The sequence below is a fragment of the Heloderma suspectum genome, chromosome 7, assembly GCF_057233095.1.
Source record: "Heloderma suspectum isolate Gila_16-S chromosome 7, 16-S_ref, whole genome shotgun sequence".
Taxonomy (NCBI): Eukaryota; Metazoa; Chordata; class Lepidosauria; order Squamata; family Helodermatidae; genus Heloderma; species Heloderma suspectum.
In genome coordinates, this window is record NC_139464.1 from 41,705,007 (window position 1) to 41,726,009 (window position 21,003).

A 21,003-nucleotide genomic window follows, 5' to 3' on the forward strand; every position below is an offset into this window, starting at 1 on the left:
TGCCTTAGTCAGTAAGCAACAGAAGAACAGAGTTTACCTCCTGGCTGAAATTTAATTGAATGAACACCTTCCTTCAGGAAATGTCTCTCTTGTTTTACAGGCATTTGAGATGCAGATTTAGTACCCATCCCATCTGGTTATGTGAAAACAAAACATTGTTTTTTCTTCCCTCCTCCCCACCTTTTTTATTTCTTTGGCCTGGGGAAGAGCAGTGTAGCAGCTCCACCAGCAAAAGCTGATTCAATAAAAGATATCATCTTAACCTACTCTAGGTACATTTTGCTCAGCTGGAGGATATAGAAGTCTATGATATTTCTGCTTGATTAGATTCCAGTTTTTCTCTTTTCTGAACACATAAATGCAGAACTCTAGCATATAACTCTAGGATAATGTGAAAATGCATTTGCCTTCCATTTCCTTCAACACTAGGATCAGATTGTGGAGTTTGCAATATATGCTGGTACAGAATTGGGAAAGTCTCCATCTACTGCATGCCTGAAAGCTGGAAATAGTTCTCCAGGGGCATTCCTTTATATTCTTGTTTTCGGGTCCCTTTACCTCTAGGTAGGGATGCACAAATCGGCAAAACTCTTGTTCACCGAAGTTCTCCAAATTTCATCTTGAAGCTCATTCCAACTCAAATCTGTATCAGACCATGAGCTTTGGAGATCTTTTATTTGGTGTAAAAATCTGTATTTCCATGCATTTTTTTCCAAATGTACATATCAATTGTGTGCATCTTTAAAATTCATGCATTCTTTCCCCATTGATTAAAGTGTAATTGTGCAAATTTTTCAACAAGGCACATTTATTCATGTGCATTTTTTCAAATGTTTAAAACATGTTGTTAAACACAATTTTGGGGGTCTGCAAGTCTTGCAAAGACTTCTACCTTGTTGGCCCAGCTCAAGTTTTGTAAATCTTGGTGTGTGTATTTTAAATCAATTTTTATTTGAGTTTCAACAAAACAAAACAAAACAAACAAAAACATAGCAAAACCAAAAAATTGAAAATATAACATACCCTAAAGTCCTCAGTTCCAAATATTACAAAATTTGGGGCCGGGGGAGAGAGAGAGAATAGATTATGCATAAACTTTAGTAAAAGAGGACCAGATATCCAAATATGAGTCAATTTGCAGTTCTCAAGTGACCACTCTTTCCAGTGTTGCTAGTGTTGTTAAGTCTTCAATCCATTGCATTCTAGGAAGTGAGCTTTTATTCTTCCAATATTGTAGTATCAGTCTTTTAGCAGCCAAGAGAGCATGAAAAAACCATTTACACTGATTGTGTGCTACATTCCAAATGGCAGGTAAATAGTTTAAGAGAACATGTACATCAGTAAATATTAAAGAGCTTTCCAATACAAAGTTTATCCATATGATAACTTCATCCCCAAAGGAGGCAACTATTGGGCATTTCCAAAACATATGAATAAAAGAAGCATTATCTGCATTACAATTAGCTGAATTTGACAAACCTTTGTTAAAGAGACGTGGCTCTTTACAAGCTTTGTAAATCTTGTATTACTTTATTTTACAGCGGAAGTGAAGTCTTGGAGTACCTTTGCATTGCTGACATCTTTGCTTTGATTCTAGCAAGCTTCATTTTAACATCTTTACCCTGTCAATGCAATTTCCTTATTTTGGAAACCTTCATTAAGAAATAAATTGTGTAGTATTACCTTTCATGAAACTGGCCAGATAAAAAGGTAGATCAGATTCAGAATTAAGCTCTGCTTTAAAATAGCACTCTGTCTCACAAAGCGTTATTGGCAGGTGTGTTCTGTGATCTTTGGCAGGCATGGATGAGAAATGTTGCACTTCTGAACCAATATGCAGATTGAAACACAGTTATCCTTTGAAATTCACATTTCTCTGAATTTTGCAATGGAATTCACCTATCAAAAAGTGCATACAAACATACCTGTAATAGAAGTGCACCCAAAATGAGTATCTTAGTGAGAATAATGTTGAAAAATGCATTATATTAGGAAAACTGCTTGCACAAAATGTGTATTTTAGTCCAAAAAAATGCATACAAAAAAGCATGGATTGGGAGAAATGAACACAACAAATATTAATGCAAACTATAAAAGAAAACAAAAAGCCCTCAAATTTCCTGATGAAGCAAACTTAAAACTGGAAAAAAGAAGCTGAGATGAACTGAAATTGCCTGATTCATCCATTCCTATTTCAGGACCCTTGTGTCCCTCTGTCAATCGATCTCAATCCCCAACTGCATTTACTTGCAGTGCTTCTCTCAGATTTCTCCCGCAGTGCAGCATTTTCACATCACTTCAGGACAGTAACTTCTTCTTTTCCTCGCAAAACTTCCTGGGTCCCTCAAATCATGGCCTTCACAGGTGTAGCTTTTGAGCTGATTACTATGATGAGGCTGCTAATCGTGTTTTTTTGCTTAGTGGCACCTGGGCATAAAGCAAACGTTAATGCTGCCCCCCACTAGCCACAATTTTATACAAGGTTCCTACCCAAAAGCCACTGAATGGGAGAACAAGAGACCCTGGAAGGCGCCACTGTTGCACTGCAAGTGAGGAATGTCTGCACATGGAAGAACATTCCTGTCCCTACCTAACTTCTGTCCCATTTGCCAAATGAATGAATGAATGAACAAACCAGAAATCTAATTTAGATATAAAATGTATATGCAATATCAATATAAAATTTATAGGAATAATATAAACCCAAATTATACAATGAAGCAAAAGACATACAAGTTGCACATAATAACACACAACAAAAATAAAGCTATTCTGAAGTCCTTTACAAGGACTTCAAAAAAGTTTCTGTAATGAAGAAAAGCATTAAATCCCAACCTTGATGAGATTTTTTTAACAAGTAGGAGCTGCAATTAAATGTTGTACTGTATCCTCACCCCTACAAGTAGTGCTCTTGTTCAGGGTTCCAGCCACCCATGTAGGATACTATAAGCCATCTGGTGGAGAGGGAGAGAGAAGAGGGCATCAAAGGAAGTGGGGAAAAGAGGGGACAAAGAGAATACATGTGCCCTAGCAAGGTTTTATGAACAGGTTTTCTTGTGTTTATATTGTATTGGCCATTGGCTATAAAAACTGAATGTGCCCCAGCCACCACCAACATTGCCCCACCCACCCACTTCTGGCACACGGTGCCCAGTACACTGCCCTGAGAGAAAGTGGCCTTTGAGTGAAAAATGGTTCCCCACCTCTGCCGTAAGGCCAGATGGTGTCACTGCCACCTATCTGGTTTTCTTTGCTGCCCACCTGGGTCGTTCTCTGGTCCCATCACCTCTGCCATGCTATTACAGTACTGGGCATGCCATGCACTGTGTATACCTTGTTTAAAAAGGCTGCTGTAGGAAAACAGCCATGGTGCTGTTGGGCATGACTATGTCCGTACAATGACCAAATGTGATATGTATTCACACACACTAAAAGCAGTGGCAGCCAGTAATATCCAAGGGGGTACATAAGGTGGCTGGCAAAGGGCAGCAAGGATATAACAGGGGCAGCATCTTGTCCCTAGACCCTTGCTTAGGAGTGGGATTTATTCCCCCATTCCTTCCTTTAATTAACCCCTAACTTCAAGGTTTTTAGTGTGTGTTTTCCCCCTTCTCCATTGCACACCGGACCTAGAGTTGTGTTGCAATGGGTGCATTGTGCAAGATGATTTTCCTATACAAATATTTCTGTGGAGGGAAAGGAATATGTTGTCACAGCATGTGTATTTCAGCTAGGGATGTTGGAGAAATCCACAACAGAACCAAATGAGTTTGGATTTTCATGAATCTGACCCACGGATTCTGCAGTGGACCAGCTTTTCCCTTGTCAGGAGGATTCTAGAGACTTGTGGACTGACTTTCTAACCTTTGGGAATTTTGCACAAATTTTGTCACAGAAAATACTAGGGAAGTCAGAGAATTTCGCCACGAATCTCAGGGAGGCCGAATGCCAGCACATTCGGCCCCCCGAAATTGGTGGCGAAACGGTCTGCCACCCCCCCAGGACGGGACTTACCTTGTGCGAATGTCCCTGGAGGCGGCGGCTCCAGCAGCGGTTCGGCAGCTGCGGCGGCCGGTCTTCCGACCGGCTGCCGCCGCCGCCGCCATTTCCAAGTTAAAAAAAAAATGTGATAGGCTACGTAAAGATTTACGTAGCCTATCACGGCTAGATTTTTTTAAAAAAACACCATGATAGGCTACGTAAATGTTTATGTAGCCTATCACGGCTGAGTGGAAAGAAAAAAAAAATGCGCATACGCAAATGGCGGTGCCCATGGGCTCCGCCATTTGTGTTCCTTATTTTGGCACGTGTAGTCTACGTAAACATTTACGTAGACTACGGCGAAAATAAGGGGAATGCTATTTGTGTTCCCCTTATTTTCGCCGTAGTCTACGTAAATGTTTATGTAGAATACACGTGCCAAAATAAGGAATGTAAATGGGGGCGCCCATCTGCGCCGCCATTTGTGTACGTGCAGTTTGTTTGTTTGTTTTCACTCAGCCATGATAGGCTATGTAAACACTTATATAGCCTATCACGGATGACTGCCGGGACGCAAACAGCGGCGGCTACGGCCGCCGCCATTTGCGTCCCGGCCGGCCAGGATTCGGGCCGGGAGGGACAGGCCACCTCCCCCCCACCGCAAATCAAGTTTCAGTTTAGGTAAGGGACTTTCGTGCATCCCTAGAAAATACACAAAACTAAAAAAAAATCAGAATTTTTGCACATGCACCAATTTTGCATTTTCCGCAAATGCAAATTTGCACAAATTCAGAAACAAAAAAATAGATTGTTGATGGGTGGATAATGGAAGGCAAGGCACCTGACCATCTGCAAAACACAGGTGGAACGGATTTTACATGATCTGTACATCCCTAATTTCAGCATACACACATTCACAATGGGAAGCTGCAACCCATCATGCGTGCCCATGAGCTATACATGCAATGGAATAGATGTGCATTTGTCATGTGACCATGCACATGTGAAATGCACCCAAAAGGAATACCCATGTCCAAAAATCTTCTCAAAGAGCAGTCGATGCTGAACAGCTAGGGTGGATGAAATCTTTACAGTCTGCATGATCAGCTTTAAGAGGTTGAGATAAGGCAGCAGCACATGGGAGGATGAGCCTAGCAGATGATCTTCAGGAGGGCAGACTCTTGAAGGACACCTTCAGTGACACGTCACTGGCAGCCCATGTGATCCCTCCCAGGATGGGACCTAGTCGCAGGATGATATTGGCTGCCTTGTGTCGTGGCATCACTAAGCACCAGCTGCGCTGATGAGCAGGGGCTGCTGTTCAGGGTTTGTTCTCCACAGGGAAGTGAGGGAGGGGCACTTTAGAACAGGGGGAGGAGGACAGGAAGGCTAGTGTTGAATTTGAAAGCATTCTCACTTTGGCTTGAATATTATTCTAAGAGGAGAACAGGTCATTGAGGGTGCTGAATTCTCAGCTTTGCCACAGGCTATCCAAGTACCTTCCTGCTTTGTTATAAAAATGTAATACAACCAAGGGCCCCATTTTGAGGCAGTCTTTCTTTTGCAGCAGAATACTTCAGGAAGAATGCCTGTGGAAAACATTGTTGGAATGAAAAACCCCAGAGGCAGGTATTAACTCACTCACACCCTTCTTTGCAAAATCTGTGAGGATTTTTTATTCAGATATAACATCTTCTACACATGCCCCACCATGTGTTCTCAGCTGTAGGGGAAAATCAGTGATGTTGAAACCAGCCAGGAGGCACTTGAACCTAATGGATAACCAATGGATGGGAAGGACCTTAGCATGGTGATGTTCTCAGACAAATCCTGAAGTGATTGTTTGATCACTGCAACCTTGTCCTATAGGGTGACTCATGACACGGTGATAACCAATGGATGGGAAGGACCATTGCATGGATAACCAATGGACAACCATGGATAACCAATGGATAACCAATGGTCCATGGATAACCAATGGATGGGAAGGACCTTTGCATGGATAACCAATGGATGGAAAGGACCTTCACATGGTGATGTTCTCACCTTGTCTTTTAGGGTGACTCATGACAAGGTGATTTCTTTCATAGGGTTTTGGAGTAGCCAATACTCCAACATATAAGAAACTACAGGAGAAGGGTGAAAAAATGTATTAAGCAACATGTGGAGAATCACTGTCGACATACAATTAAGCAAACCATTCACTGCACTGCGTTGTTATGCCAAAACCCTCCACTGAGTCAATGCAAAATACCTTTATCATGATCATATTCACACAAACAGTTATTTCAGCTTAACAAACTTTTGTATTGTTCAGACAGACTAGTGCTCAGTTGAAGTATTTGGCCAAGACATCTGGTGAAGAGGGGACCCTCTAAAGATTGGATTAATCCTGGGGTCTCCAATGTGGTGACCGTGAGCACTAATGTGCCCACAGACACTTTTCTTGGCACCCACTAGGCTCCCTGTTCCCCTTGATTTTTATTTCATTTTTATAGTTCTTTTTCTTATTGTTATTCTTAATGTGGATGCTGGCATGCTGCAAAGCAAAGGGCTTCCCTCTTTACTGGGGTTCATAACAGTGGCTTTGTGTTTTGGAATTCAGACCCTACCCCTACATATACTTAGGTTTGGGGGCAACTTACTTTTCTTAGAGTCTCACCAGTTTCCTTCTGGAAATGAGTGTTTTGTGACTGCCCATGCCCACCACAACAGCCATTTTATGAATGGGCAGGGCCCACATGGCAGCCATTTCGTGAGAGCACCCATGGCACTCTCTCAAAATTCCAAATGTGACCACCACCCAAAAATCTTTTGTGGGTGAATGTTTGGGTAGCGGTGGGCTTACCTTTAAAGATGAGATACCGGGGGGGTTCTTCTTTTATAAAGGGACAGAAAAACAAAACAAAAAACAAAAAAAGCCCTCAGTAAACTGGCAGAGATCCCATTGTAATTTTGGCTACAATGCCAATGGAAATGATGCTACATCATGGTCCAGTGTGTTTCCCAGGAGCATTCTTGATGGCGGGGTGTGGGGGAGATCTCTGCCTCCATTGGCCAATGGCCTCCACTATCACTTTGTTCTCATATTATGCAATCTGTCATGAACTCAAATGGAAGGTAGTTTGCCAACCCTCCCACTATCTCCCCAGTATTCTTTCAGTTGTTTCCTGACTATTTCCCCTGTCCTTCTGCGGGAGGAAGACCTAGAGAGCACACTTCTGAGAAAAGGACTGAGGAAGTGGGGGGGCTTTCCTCCCGCTCTACCCCGTTGGCTGTCTGAGGCGCTGGCACAATCATTACATGTGAGCTGGAGTGTGTGGAATTTCCGCTTCCATCAGACTCGGTGCCTCCCCTGCCCCTTTGGCCATGTGTAATCGGCTGTGTACTCAGACAGCCGATTCACCCCTCTTTATCTCTGGCTCTGGCTGCCTTCTTTATTCTTCCTTGTCATTTTGATGAAAAAAGAAACAGAAGGAAGGAAGGAAGGAGAAAGAAAGGAAGGAAGGAAGGAGAAAAAGAAAGAAAGAAAGGAAGGAAGGAAGGAAGGAAGGAAGGAAGGAAGGAAGGAAGGAAGGAAGGAAGGTTGGTTTTAAAAACCCCACAAAGTCACAGCATTTTTCCCCAGTCAGTGGAAAGAGTGTGTTTTGGCTTTCACTCCTCCCTCCTTTTTTCTGGCTCTGACTCTGTCTTCAGCTCCTTTATTATCTTCCCTTTTTTGTAACGAGGTGAACACCTGCTTCTCAGCCCCATTCAATTTTATGCACATATATTTCTCCAGAGCCCCTAAAGAATCATGGTAAGAAGTGAAGAGAAGCAGTCACCCTTGCTGGGTGGTGTCAGCATCTCAAAATGGTTCTACGTACTTCCTGCGGTGCCTCTCTCCCTCTCTCTCTCTCTCTCTCTCTCTCACACACACACACACACACACGGGGGGGGGGGAGGTGTCTCTATTAGGGGTGGGCAACTTGTAGCCCTCCAAATGTTTTGGCCTACAACTCCCATCAGCCCTAGTCAGCTTTGCCAATGGTGAGGGATGATGGGCTTGTAGGCCAAAACGTCTAGAGGGCTACAAACTGACCACCCTGGTGTAGACAATACTGAGCTAGCTGGAGCAATGGCCTGACCCCTGCATAAGGCAGCTGCTTCTGATGTTCTGCCATCCCAAACCTACTTGTGTGATGTAGCCTGGCTTATAGCAAGATATAAAGCCCTGAGCACCTCTTTGATTCTTATGGGAAACTGCACTGGATTTTTTTTTTTCCTTAGAATGCTCTGTGTTCCCCTCCACTGTGGTCATTACATGAAGGCAGAAAGCTCCTGGTGAGTTTTGCCACCTTTTCTCCCCAGCCCTGCTCCTGCACCTTTAACAGCAGCCTGACTTGGAGAAATTAACCACATGAAGTTTTTCCTTGCTACTTATCTCCATACGAGGAAAAGCTTTTATCTGCTAAAATGTCTGTACCAGGCTGCAGTTCAAACAGCAGTAAAAAAAAAAGAAGAAGAAGAAAAGAAAAAATGAAGGTGGCAGCCTTTTCCTTCTGGTGCTCAAAGGTCTTATTGTATAGCCGGGAAGACTGCCTTATCCGAACACCCAAATCCCAGCAATTCAATTTGCACAGTATGCAAATTAAAGATGCTAATTAAGCAAAGCAGTTGCAGTAAATCAGCACATGTGATTTGCATATTTTCTGACTGCCACTACATTCCTGCTCTTATCTTGTGGGGCGGGGGACATGGAATTTTCTGACTGTTTTGCTGTCACCTAGGAACAGACAGAAGAGAGTCAGTGACAGTAACTGAGAGCAGAACTAGATGGGGATGGGGAATCAGGTGGCCATATCCACATTGCCACAGAGGAGGAAATGCATTGCCAGAAAAGAAGACAAAAGTGGACACAGATTTGTATAAAATGTGCATAAGCTAATGCATAGATACACTAGGGATGCTGTGGGCACCTGATTCGGGCTGGGAGTCCAGCAGATGCCCCCCCCACCTGCACCCCCAAGCCATGTCCACCAAGCCCCTGCCTCCATTCACACACACACACACACACACTCCATTCACACATACACACACGGCACCACTCTCCGACCCACCAGCAGCACTCACCCAGGAGCTGTCCGTGAGCTCTGTGAGCACCATTTTGCAAAAAATGGCGATCGCAATATGCGCACATCTAATTGTATGCAAAATGGCACCGTGAATGGCCCATATACGCAAGATTACAAGCAACAATGGGCCATTAGGCCTGTAATCTTGCATATATGGCCGTTCACGGCACCATTTTGCATACACCTAGATGCATGCATACTGGGATCGCCATATTTTTTCACAAAATGGTGATCATGGTGCCTGAGGACGGGTCCCGGGTGAGTGCAACGAGTGGCTCAGCAAGCAGTAGGGAGCTCAAGTGTTGGTCCAGGGGTGCACGAGCAAGGGCAAAGGCTTGGCAGGTGCCCGGAGAGCCCAGACAGGGGAATGCCTGTCCATCCCTAAGATACACATTTAGAAATAGTTACTATAATTTAAATAGAAATGCCATCCATCTCACCATAGTGTGAAAGACTGACCTGGGCCCAATCTACATGGAAATGCATGCAGAAGCATTTTCAGTTTTTATCCCAGTTATCATGAAATTGGCTTTGGTCCGTCAGCAGCACACAAAGCAAGAAAAGTGGAACATACATCACCTAAAAACACGTTTTCACAAGTCAGACACTTTAAACTGCCCCACTTTGGGCTTGGGTGGGCTGAGTCCCACCAGTAGAAGTGAACGTCAACAACCGTGGAGATGCTTCCCTGTGAATGAGAGAGGCTTCTTCCCCACTCCTCCACCATGCTCCCTTGCTCCTACTGGCTGCTCCCTCTCCCTCCCCTCTGTGTATTCTTTTGTTTTCAGTATATTGCAGTAACACTACTGCAAAATACCAATACTGCAGGCTCTTGCTACTGGCCACCCCCTCTCCTTGCCTTCTGTGTATCCTTTATTGTGCACTACATGTTGTGAATAGGTAAAGCTGGCTACCCCGCTATTGTGAATGAAACAGCACTATTGTGAATGGGAAAAGGAGGCTACTTATTGTGAAAGCAAAAAGGGGGAAGGGGGGAGGGTGACTCCACCCCTTGACCAGGTCACTGCCAGGTCACAGAAATAGTCACACAGTTCACACCCAGGATTTCATGCAGGGGCACAGGGCACACAGCAGTGGGACCACTTGGGAGCCACATTTAAGGAAAAAGACCACACTAAAAAAACAACTTCCTGAAAATGCACCTTTTCCAGAGGAAAGCTGCAGGGTTGCTGCAGATTGGTAACAGCAGCGTCTGTCATGAACGACCCCAGTGTGCTCTCCCTCCACATTAAATCAGCCGGCCATATAGATTGGGGTCTGGTGACCTGTGTGCCTTGCTCAGTCTGCTGTCCACTGTGGATGGCTTGTTCAAGGCCCTTGTTTGGTCTCCCTTCTGATGGTTTTTACCTTTTAAACCAGACTTGGACTGCACAGCCCTTCAAATCGGGGATGCCTTCAAACAGAGGACTGTCCTTTGTAAAATAGGACACAGGGCCACCCTTTATACTTGGCAGGGTACTTAGCCCTTCATCTTGGCCAGTGATTCTCCCCTACAAGTGCCCTCAGCCCATTTTAGGCCTCCCCCATCACCACTTGGGCTCTAGGGCTGAAACTAAGATAGTTGGGAGGGGGACAACTGGGCGGGGGGGGGGTGTTTGCAGTGGAGAGTCAGAGGGCAAAGGAAGTATTAAGCCAGGGGTCCCCATGGGCACTTCTAATGATGCCCATGAAAGTGTCCCCAATGTCCCCATTGACTTGGATTCCTGCACTGAGCAGGGGGTTGCACATGATTGTCTTATAGGCCCCTTCCAACCCTACTATTCTTTGATTCTATGATTCTATGTAATGCCATGGGCACAACAACACTTTTATTTATTTATTTGTGTGTGTGTTTGTTTGTTTGTTTATTTACCCCCTTTTAAAAAAATGTACGTACTTGTATTTGTATATATCCATAGCAATGAATATGTATGAAATGCATACAACTTTCTTGCAATTATACACAGGCTTCAACAAAAGCAGACCAAATATCCAAATAAGTATCCATTTGAAAGTGGTGTCTATTTGCCATCCGTTCAAATATTTTAAGTGTTTTAATGTCCTCAATCGACTGCATTATAGGAGGTGAGTGTTTATCCTTCCAATGTTGTAATATCAGTCTTTTAGCTCTCAGAAGGGCACAGAGAATCCATTCACACTGACCATTTCTTAATTTCCATGAAGCAAGTAAATAATTTGAGTGTGTACATCAGTGAATATTAAAGACTGTTCCAGTACAAAATTGAGCTGTGTAATAACCTCCTCCCAAAAAGAAGCACCTACTGGACATTGCCTAAGTTTAAAAGAAGCATTAGTTGTATTGCACTGCCAGCAATTAGCCAAATTAAACAATCTCTTGTTAAAGAGAGATTGTGGTGTTCAGTACACATGAAACAAATGTTTTTGCTGAATAAGATGCAGCCTAAGCTCCATAAACAAGACAGATAGACACCAAAGCCACAATCTACTGATTAGACATTTTGTGGCAAAACTACACCACCTTCTAAAATTCCCAAATGTACCCAAGGGTCCAAAAATGTTGGGGATCCCTGTGTTAAACACTGCTCACTGATTTTTCCACACCAATGTCCTTCCCATCCTCTCACTTCCATTGCCACAGTAAAAGCAAGTTTGGGAAGGTGTGTCTGCTAAGTAACATGTCATTCCAACATCACGGTGTCATGTTTTTCTCCAAGAGCACAACATTGTTAGAGAGGAGGAGGGTGTGTATTTGAGTACATAAACTTTGCCACCTACTCACCTGCCCCCTTCATGAAGGTATTGCAGTGTCATGCCCTACCTGGAGGAGGATTCATCTGAGGAAGAAGAGGAGGGGGAGAGCCAGCACAATGAGCCCCAGCCACAGCTAAGCAAGGAACAGGAGGCCTTGGCTGACAGTCCTCTCCTGGAAACATTACAGGAGCAACCAGGCCCTCTCAAACAGTTTCTGAATTCCCCCAAATGCTGGAAGCAGAGCCTGAGATAATCCATCCCTCTCAACAGCATAGAATCAGACGTGAGCAGCGAAAGAAAAGGAAGTCACAGTGTGGGGCCTCCCTTAAAAGCAACATGCTGACCTAATTAGCCAGCTGTACTGATTAACAACCAGCTATAAATCAGCCCAGTCCACACCAGCTCTCTGCTGTGAACAACAGCCCCTTAACCTCAGTATTGCATTTGAAGACACCAGACCTGATAGGCTCCTAGATCCTCAGCTACCCATCTGCACAACACTTTCAGATGCCCCCTGACTGGTCTTGCTGCTTGAGGAAACTGACACTTGTGACCTGACCTTTGGATTGCTTTGACCTCGCCTCTGCCTGCAAAACCTCCTTGGAATTCCTGTGCGTGACCCTGGACTGAACTGGTTGTTCTCTCACTTCTACTCCTGGTCCTGGGACTATCTGTGCCTTGCCCAAGGCCCTTGCCAGCAGTGAAGCAGGACATGCAGGAATGTGTAGAGCAGGGGTGCACTGTGCCTTTGGCCCCATCCCCAACACCCATTCATTAGAAAAGAACATCTGCAAGCCTGCATAAGCCTGTAAGATTTGGGTTCCAGAATAGGACGTCAATTCCTGTTGCTAACATCCACACCTAATATTAGAGAAATATGCAACTGAGTCAAATGAGTTCAGATTTCTATGAATCTGACATGCGGATTCTGAGATGAACCAGCTTTTTCCAAGTCATATGCAAATGTGCATTAGTGCCAGTGGACTGAAATTCTTGTACATCCCTAAAGTTCCAGTTCAAATGAGCAGACAATGGAATGAAAGATGCCTGACAGTTAGGAATTTCCATCACTGTGGAATCCAGCCCTTTCAGGGCTCAACAGACTCCCAGTGGGCACCCAACTCGGCTTGCATTTGCGGGCTGAGCTGTGGAGCTTTTCCTGAAATCTGGGAACTTTTCCCATGTCTATTTCATTTTCAGGGCACAATTTGTGTGATTTATGTAAATTTCAGCCACAAATTGCATAATTTATATAAATTGCAGCTGCACTTTGTACAAACTACGCAATTACGGCCAGAATTTGCATAAATCACACAAACTGCACCCTGCAATTTGTGCACATTTCCATTTACATACATTTTTAAAACCCAGAAATATCTGTGAGCTCGCCCCACTCAATGCGGATCAAGTCAGGCCAGGGAAATGAGATGAAGTCCAGGGAGCTCAGCTGATGAAAGCTTAGTGAGCTCTACACGAGCTCCACACCTCAACGGATTCCTCCAACATCCCTACAGTTAGTCCATGAAACACAGACTGAACAGATGTAACAACATCTGTAGGTCCCTGCTCCTAATGCATGGATATTGGGGGTGGGGTAACAGCATTGTGTCACATTGGGGTAGGGCCGGAGCAGTTTCTTTCTTTGAATGATTCCCCTCCACACAATGTACAGATGAAGGCAACTATTGTTAACAGTGTTTCTTGCTCCCCTTCCAATCAATATGATAGCTGTGAATTTAGATCGGCTTGTGACAGTGGAGGCTGGTGGCTCCGATTAGGGTGGGGCTGTAAATCCATTCTGGGTTTCAGTCAGATCCAGCCAGAACTCTAAAAGAGCTATCCAAAGTGTTCAACCCTATCCCTAAAATGGGTTCAGCACCTTGCATAGCTCCTTTCGTGTTCTGGCTGGTTCGGATTAAAACCCAGAATGGATTCACAGCCCCACTGAAACTAAAGCCTCCATCATCCACAGGGTTGCAGAGAAGGCAATTTCTCTCCCCCAACCCCCTCCAGGTTTTTCTTCAACTCTTCTGGCTTATTTATTCAGCCCAAATCAGATATTCTTCTATCCCAAGGTTGTTATCCTGAGATAACAACTCCTATTTGAATGAAAAGGGGATTCCTATGAGTTATGGCCAGACAGTATCAGTGATGTTGACTCTCCTTCAGCTCACTTCAACCTTGTATTCACTTCCTTGAATGTGTAAACAAATCAGGGAAGAGTATTGGCCCAGCCTCACTGATCATCAGGGCTGCCCCAAGACATTTTGTTACCTGAACAGCAACAAATGGCTCCCCACCACCACCCAAGTGGTGCCACAATACGTAAGGGTAGCCAATGTGCACAATACATAAGGGTAGCCAAGTTATTTTGATACTTGAGGCAGAAAATCCCACAAACCCCTCTTCCCCCTGCCTGGCAGTAAAAACACAATAACAATGATACATTAAATTTCTAACAATCTGCTGCCCTTTCATGATACCCCAAACCAGCTGTCCAAGGTAACTGCCTCACTCTGTCTAATGGTAGGGCCAGGCCAGCCCTGTGCAGAGTGCAGACAGACCATCTGTCTATGAGAAGCACTCTTCAATCACAGTCCTCAGCCCATTGCTTCAGAGTAACCATATATACTTCAATAGGATTATTCTGAAGTAAATGAGTGGCAGATTGTAGATTTCCACAGCTTTAATTTACATACTGATCACAGTTCCAACTTGAAAGACTCAATAGGAATGCATGTATCAGGACAGCCAGGCTAAGGGCGGGTACCTGAATCCAGACCTCATGGGTGTATTCTAATCCAGGGTCCCTGGGATCAGTTTCTTTATTTGGAGCATGGGCTAGAGCAGAGGTGGCCCTCCAGAAGTGTTCGTGTACACCTCCCATCAGCCCTAGCCAGCTTAGCCAATGGATGATGGGAGTTGTAAGCCAAAACATCTGAAGGGCCACAAGGGGCTCACCTCTGGGCTAGAGCCTGAAGTGCAGAAGGTCTGACAAGGGCATTAGGCCAAGCTTCTAGTATGGATAGCTGTCTTCACTAATGCAGAGGTTTCATATTGCCTGCCAATCACAGGAGCCAATGATACACACCCCTATTCTTTTTCTGTGCATGAAGAGGGATCTGAAGCTTTTTATTAGCATTGTGTTTTTAAACAAGTATAATTTTAATGTGGTGTTTTAATCTTTTTATTATTTTACTGGGTTTTTTGTGTGTGTTCACCACTCCAAAATCTGTTCTAGATATGGAGCGGTATATAAATATTGTAAATAAATAAATAAATAAAGCCTAAATAGGGAGAGCTTTTAATTTCAAAAATGCTGATGCCTGGGTGGGGCCTTGGGTTGGTGGTGGGGTGGAACCCAGAGGTCTCCACTGAGTCAGGAAATAGAACAGAAGTTGATGTTTTTCTATCTGCTCTTTTGACTGGGGCTGGCAGGCATGGTGACCTCTGCCTGTCCTGGGTTCTAGTATGGGATGGAGGAGCTCTGTAGAGAAGCTACATCGTAGGATATCAATCTTACAATCTTAGGATATCACACAAATAGATGTTCTTAGATAGTGAGAATACCTAGAGTCACTCAAGGGATAAAGGGCAAAATCCTCTGGGAAATTCTTCATCAAGAGCCCCACTGAAATGAATAGGATTTGCCGAGAGCACAGAAAGGTGGGAAATTGTTTCCAACGCCTTTAATTAATGGCACTTCGAGGTTGAATGCAACTTCTATGAAGATCCTTACGCTGATCCAAGGGGTGAGGACTCAAAGCTTAGAGCAGCCTTTCCCCACCTGGTGCCTTCCAGGTGTGTTGGATTATGGGAGCAAATCTGGAGGACACCAGGTTGGGGAATGCTGGTTTAGAAGATGCAGAGTGTATTTTATTGTTCCTTCCTTGCAGGCAGCCACAGGCAGAGGGGCCCTTACCTTGCCAGTCTAGTATAAATCCTGGAATGGACTCTCTGTGCTAAGACATCTAGAATTCTTGACCTGGCTCATGGAATGGATCTACCACAAGCATTGCAATTAGCAAGAGGCCAGTGACCATATCTTACTCTCCCCACCTCCTTTTCTGGTTCCTCTTCATCTCCCACCTATTATGGAAATTAAATCCAGCCTGAACTATGAATACTGTTTTCGAATGGGATTGTTTAACTAAAAAACTAGTGACTGCAAGATTCTTAATTACAGCTGGAGAGTACAAGATTTCTAATTAGAGAATGACGTAAGACTTTATGTAGGTGGCATAAGGGCTTTTGAAGTTTCATATTTATAAACAGTAACGAACACTGAGTTATCACAGCCTCCCTCTGCCAGTGATAATACATACAACACTACACTCTTGAACTCTGTCTTGCAGCACCTTTGTCCTCAAAGTTGGCTCATCTGCCACACTGTGAAACACATATTGCATTTCTGCACAATCAGATGCTTGATTTTGAGTGACTAACAAGAGAATGAAACTAACTGCATTTAATAGTTTTGCCATTGATTTGGGAGGTAAACTGAGCCATGAATTTGCTACTTATTGACTTCTTTAATTGAATCAGTATTTCTGACATTCTATCATAAGCAAATCATCAGATTCTATACAGGTAATGCAAAACAACAAACAATATTTTGAGTAGCATACATTACTGGAAGCATTTATTGCAAAACAAAGCCCTAAACAACTTGGGACCAGGATAACTGAGAGAGTGCCTCCTTCCTTACCAACCTGCCCAGTCACTGAGGTCATCAGAGGGCACATTCCTGGTAGTTCCACATGGACCCATGGCCCGGTTGCCATCCACCAGGAAAAGAGCCTTCAGTGTCGTGGCCCCCTTCCTGTGGAACTCCCTGCCTTTGGAGGTCAGGCAGGCACCAACGTTGTGTTCTTTCCAGCACTTCCTGAAGACATTGTTATTTCGGGAAGGCTTCCTTGAGTGACCAGCCGCGGTTTATTAAATTCGGCCTCATTGGAACTTGTCTCTTCTAAAATGTTGTATTTGTTTTAACTTGGTGTTTTCTTCCTTTATCCATGCTGTTCACCACTCTGAAATCTTTTGATGTGGAGCAGGATACAAATATTCTAAATAACAAACAAACAAACAAACACATGCATAAATACTAATACCACTCTCCTTATTTCTAGGATGAGGAAAACTATCCTGTTTTGATCACCATCTGTCACAGAGGTGGGTGACACATGACCCACAGTATGCATGTGGTACCAAACTTCACTGCTCCCCACTACCCCCAGAATTCCTTCACTTTAGGGATTTTTTAATGGCATCCATAGTACCGAAAGGGTCAAAATTCACTTTCAAACAAGCTAATGTTGTTGCTCCATATATGCTACAGGAAACATTTATTTTATTTGGGGGTCATCTGTAGATGGGTGTAGCCTGCAAGGGGTTGGTCCAGGAGATGAAAGCCCCTGGACCTCCTGCAGTTGCTCACTCCTGCTTTATCATCTCTCTACCTCACTGTCATGCTCTAGTATTATAGATAAGTAAAACAGAGTGGGGCTATGCAAATTGGGCTGAACTAGATTCTGCATGATTCCCATTAAGTTCTATGGGACAAAGTAAACAGGTTTCAGTTGGTAAGACTTGAGGGAATGGAATATAATAGCACTGAATTAGTTCATAGACAATATATCAAAAGACTTGAGGGAGGGGTAAAAACTACTGCTTGTAGGAAACTGTCAGGGATAAATCCAAGTGCCTTGAAATGTCTGAAAACTCTAATTCTGAATCAGAGTTGGAACAGCTAGATCAGAGGCTGAGGGAGGGACCCTCCCTAGTGAGCCAAGACACTGGGAGAGATTCCTCTAGGGATGGCAGAGAATTCCGCCATGGATTCTAGTGAGGCCGGATTCTAAAGAATTCTAAACCCCCGGAATCCATGGCAGAATAGCCTCCTGCCCCCCCGCCCCCCCCCCCGTGGAATCCCCCCAGGATGGCACTTACCTGGGGCGGATGCAACGGCTCTGGTGGCAGTGGCTCTGGCGGCTGGTCTCCTGGCTGGCCGCGGCCGGGCTGCTGCCGCCGCCATTGCTGTCCTTGCAGCCGTGATAGGCTGTGTAAGAATTTACATAGCCTATCACGGCTAACCCCCCCCACCCAAAAAAACCCAGCGTATGCAAATGGTGGTGGCTACGGTGGCCACTATTTGCGTTCCCTATTTTTCGCCGTTTTATCCTACATAAATATTTACGTAGGCTAGAACAGCGAAAAATAAAGGAACGCAAATAGTGCCCACTACGCTATTTGCGTTCCCCCTTTTTTTGCCATTTTATCTTATGTAAATATTTACGTAAGATAAATTGGCGAAAAATAGGAAACGCAAATGGAGGCCGCCGTAGCTGCCACCATTTGCATACGCTGGGTTTTTTTTGGGGGGGTAGCCATGATACGCTACGTAAATTCTTACGTAGCCTATCACAGCTGCCTGGCTGGATGCAAATGGCAGCCGCTATCACGCAAATGGCGGCTGGACGCTATCACACAGTAGCCTGTCTGTGGCCAGAAATCCGGCTGCAGATGGCCCTGGCCGGCTGCTCCATGGCCTGGCTGCAGAGCAGATTCTGGGGGGGAGGACCGGATCGCCTCCCCCCTCTGTCGAGGATTCTGGGGGGAGGGATGGAGCACCTCCCCCCCACCACGAAAGATTCCGTGAAAAGGTAAGTGAGTTTCATACATCCCCCCGAAGACCTTGACAAACAGATGGCCCAAGCTGAGTCCTTGCCCCCTTCGAAAGAACTGAAGTTTCTGAAGAGGAGAAGGAAGAGTGGCATGACTTGAGAGATGCTAGGGCATGGGAAAAAGGAAACAGGAAAGGTTAGTGGCAGGGCTCAGACCCTTATCCAGGTTAGCCACTCTTGGAAGCCAACTTAGGAGGGAGCCATCCTGGGGGAGGGGTATCACTGCAGAGCAAGTCTGGCAGAGAGGTTCACGCCCAAACTGTCACTACCCTCTGGTTCATCTTCTCTAAATAGGGATCACAGATTAGTTGTTTAGGGGCCTGAGGCAATCTGAGAGTTTCCTAGAATCTGCATTTGCAAAGACACTAGTCTCTAGCAAAATAAAGTAGTATTAGCCCGAAGCTTTGTCTCCTTGTGGTGTTGATTGTGAAGGGGGAAGGATGATCCATTTCTGACAGAAACTGGGGTTGCACAGACAGGGGACAAATGAAGCCCCTATTCCAATAGTATCCCCAAGTTCATCCACCAATTTTCTCCTATACAGGTGAATGGCTGCCATTCACTCATATGGGGAAAGCAAATGAAGCATTGCCTACTTCAGGATGCTGTTCTGGTGGGAGTAGGAGGGGCATGAAAATGACATCATAGAAGTTTCTTTAGGCAGGAAACCTCCAAAATTTCAGAAAGCTAAGGGTGAGGGGTGGGGAGTTATAATGAATGAAAAGCAATTAAGGGGGGGTGTTTTTTCTTTGTAATGGCCCCAGGCCTGTAACCAAGTCACCAGCAGTTTTAGAGAGGCCTAGAGATCCATAATGCTTTCTGCTTTGGTGCAATTCCCTTGCTAGTGGGACTCCTAGCTGGTAAGATTAGTCAAAGGTCGGTATCGCCGCCTCAGCACATTCCATGCTAACAAGCTCTGAATCTTATCAGGGCCTAGGATGCACCTGAGAAGTGAGGCTATGTTTATCCTAAGCTACAGGTGTCTGTGCTGTGAAAGTTATGATTGTTTTCCTTTTTGTTTTGTTAACAAGCACTGTTAGCTTATGCTGGGAAAGTTGCAGATGAACACTAATTAACACTTGCTTCTGTCATGCTGCCTCACTGCTAACATGTATGGTATAAAACCCATTTTACCCCTTGGCTCTGGGTTCAGAGAAGCTGTCTGATCCAACTATTGGGTATGCCTGTGTGCTGTAAGTACTCAGTAAAGTCTCCTTGTAAGCAAACCTGAATCTGGCTTATCACTGTCTCAGCACCTCCAAACCTTAGCAGCCCATGGCCAGGGCATAAAAAGGTAAAAGATAAAGGTGTCCCCAACCAGTTGTGTCCGACTCTAGGGTGTGGTGCTCATCTCCATTTCTAAGCCGAAGAGCCAGCGCTGTCTGAAGACGCTTCCGTGGTCATGTGGCCGGCATGACTGAACACCGAGGTGCATGGAACGCTGTTACCTTTCCCGCCAAAGTGGTACCTATTTATCTACTTGCAATTTCTTGCTTTCGAACTGCTAGGTTGTCAGGAGCTGGGACTGAAGACGGGCTCACTCCGTCATGCGGCACTCGGGTCTCGAACTGCTGTCCTGCCGACCTTCCGGTCTGCAGTTCAGCAAAGTTACAAGAAAGTGCAATAGGACAGGGGAGTATAAGAGGCAGATGGACCTGAACATATGGCATTTTTCACATAAGCCCCTAACACTACACCCACCCAGCTTCCACAAACTCCACAAAAACTCTTTTAACATCCCTGCTCCAAGAAGATGGACTAGCAAAGAGCACTGAATGCTGAAACAGTCCTGTGACACATGACTTCACCATCCCTGCCCCAAAGTGCTTCAATTGAAGAGCCTTGCTAAAGCCATCCACTCTGATTAGAAGCTAGAGCTGTCAGTTACAAAACTACAATCCCTCATCTCCCTTCCCCCTTGCCCCACCCTGGTATTTTCCTTCTCTGGAGAGGTTGGCAAGAAATGTGTCTGGTTTTGCAGACACAGTCTCTGGGTACTCTGAAACTGAATTGTTAATGAAGCTTTAGGAGTTGTTCAGATTTTGATTCAGTCTGCTTCTCCAAATCTTTCTGAATTGGGAAACATTCCCCAAATCTGTCCAATTTGGTTTGGGATTCAGGATTTGGCTGAATCCACACCCCTAATAAATACCCCAAATGAATATCCCAAATAAATAAATAAATGCCTTCCGTTCCATGACGCCCGAGTTCCTTTGCCAGCTGCTGTCCAACATGAAACTCAAAGCAGTGATTAGATGAAGAGAAGCAGCATCTATGGCAGGGGTGTGCAAAAAGTAGATTTCCAGATGTTTTGGACTTCAACTCCCAACATTCCTGACCATTGGGCATGCTGGCAGCGGCTTCTGGGAGTTGAAGTCCAACGCATCCGGAGATCTACCTTCTGCCCACCCCTGATCTATGAGATAAATACTAATTGGGAAATTGAGAGAGAAGCAAAGTCCCAGTGGGGTACAGATGACATGTGTATCAGA

The 21,003-nt window shown here is 44.7% G+C and overlaps 1 long non-coding RNA gene across 1 annotated transcript in view; it reads right to left on the reverse strand.

Annotated features, from left to right (window-relative positions):
• Positions 1-16,343: 16,343 nt before the first annotated feature.
• The window catches only part of LOC146339596 (uncharacterized), a 52,769-nt gene continuing 48,109 nt past the window's right edge, over positions 16,344-21,003 (reverse strand). The window contains exon 4 of the long non-coding RNA XR_014784564.1: positions 16,344-16,894. This is a non-coding gene — a long non-coding RNA (uncharacterized LOC146339596). The remainder of the gene's footprint in view (positions 16,895-21,003) is intronic.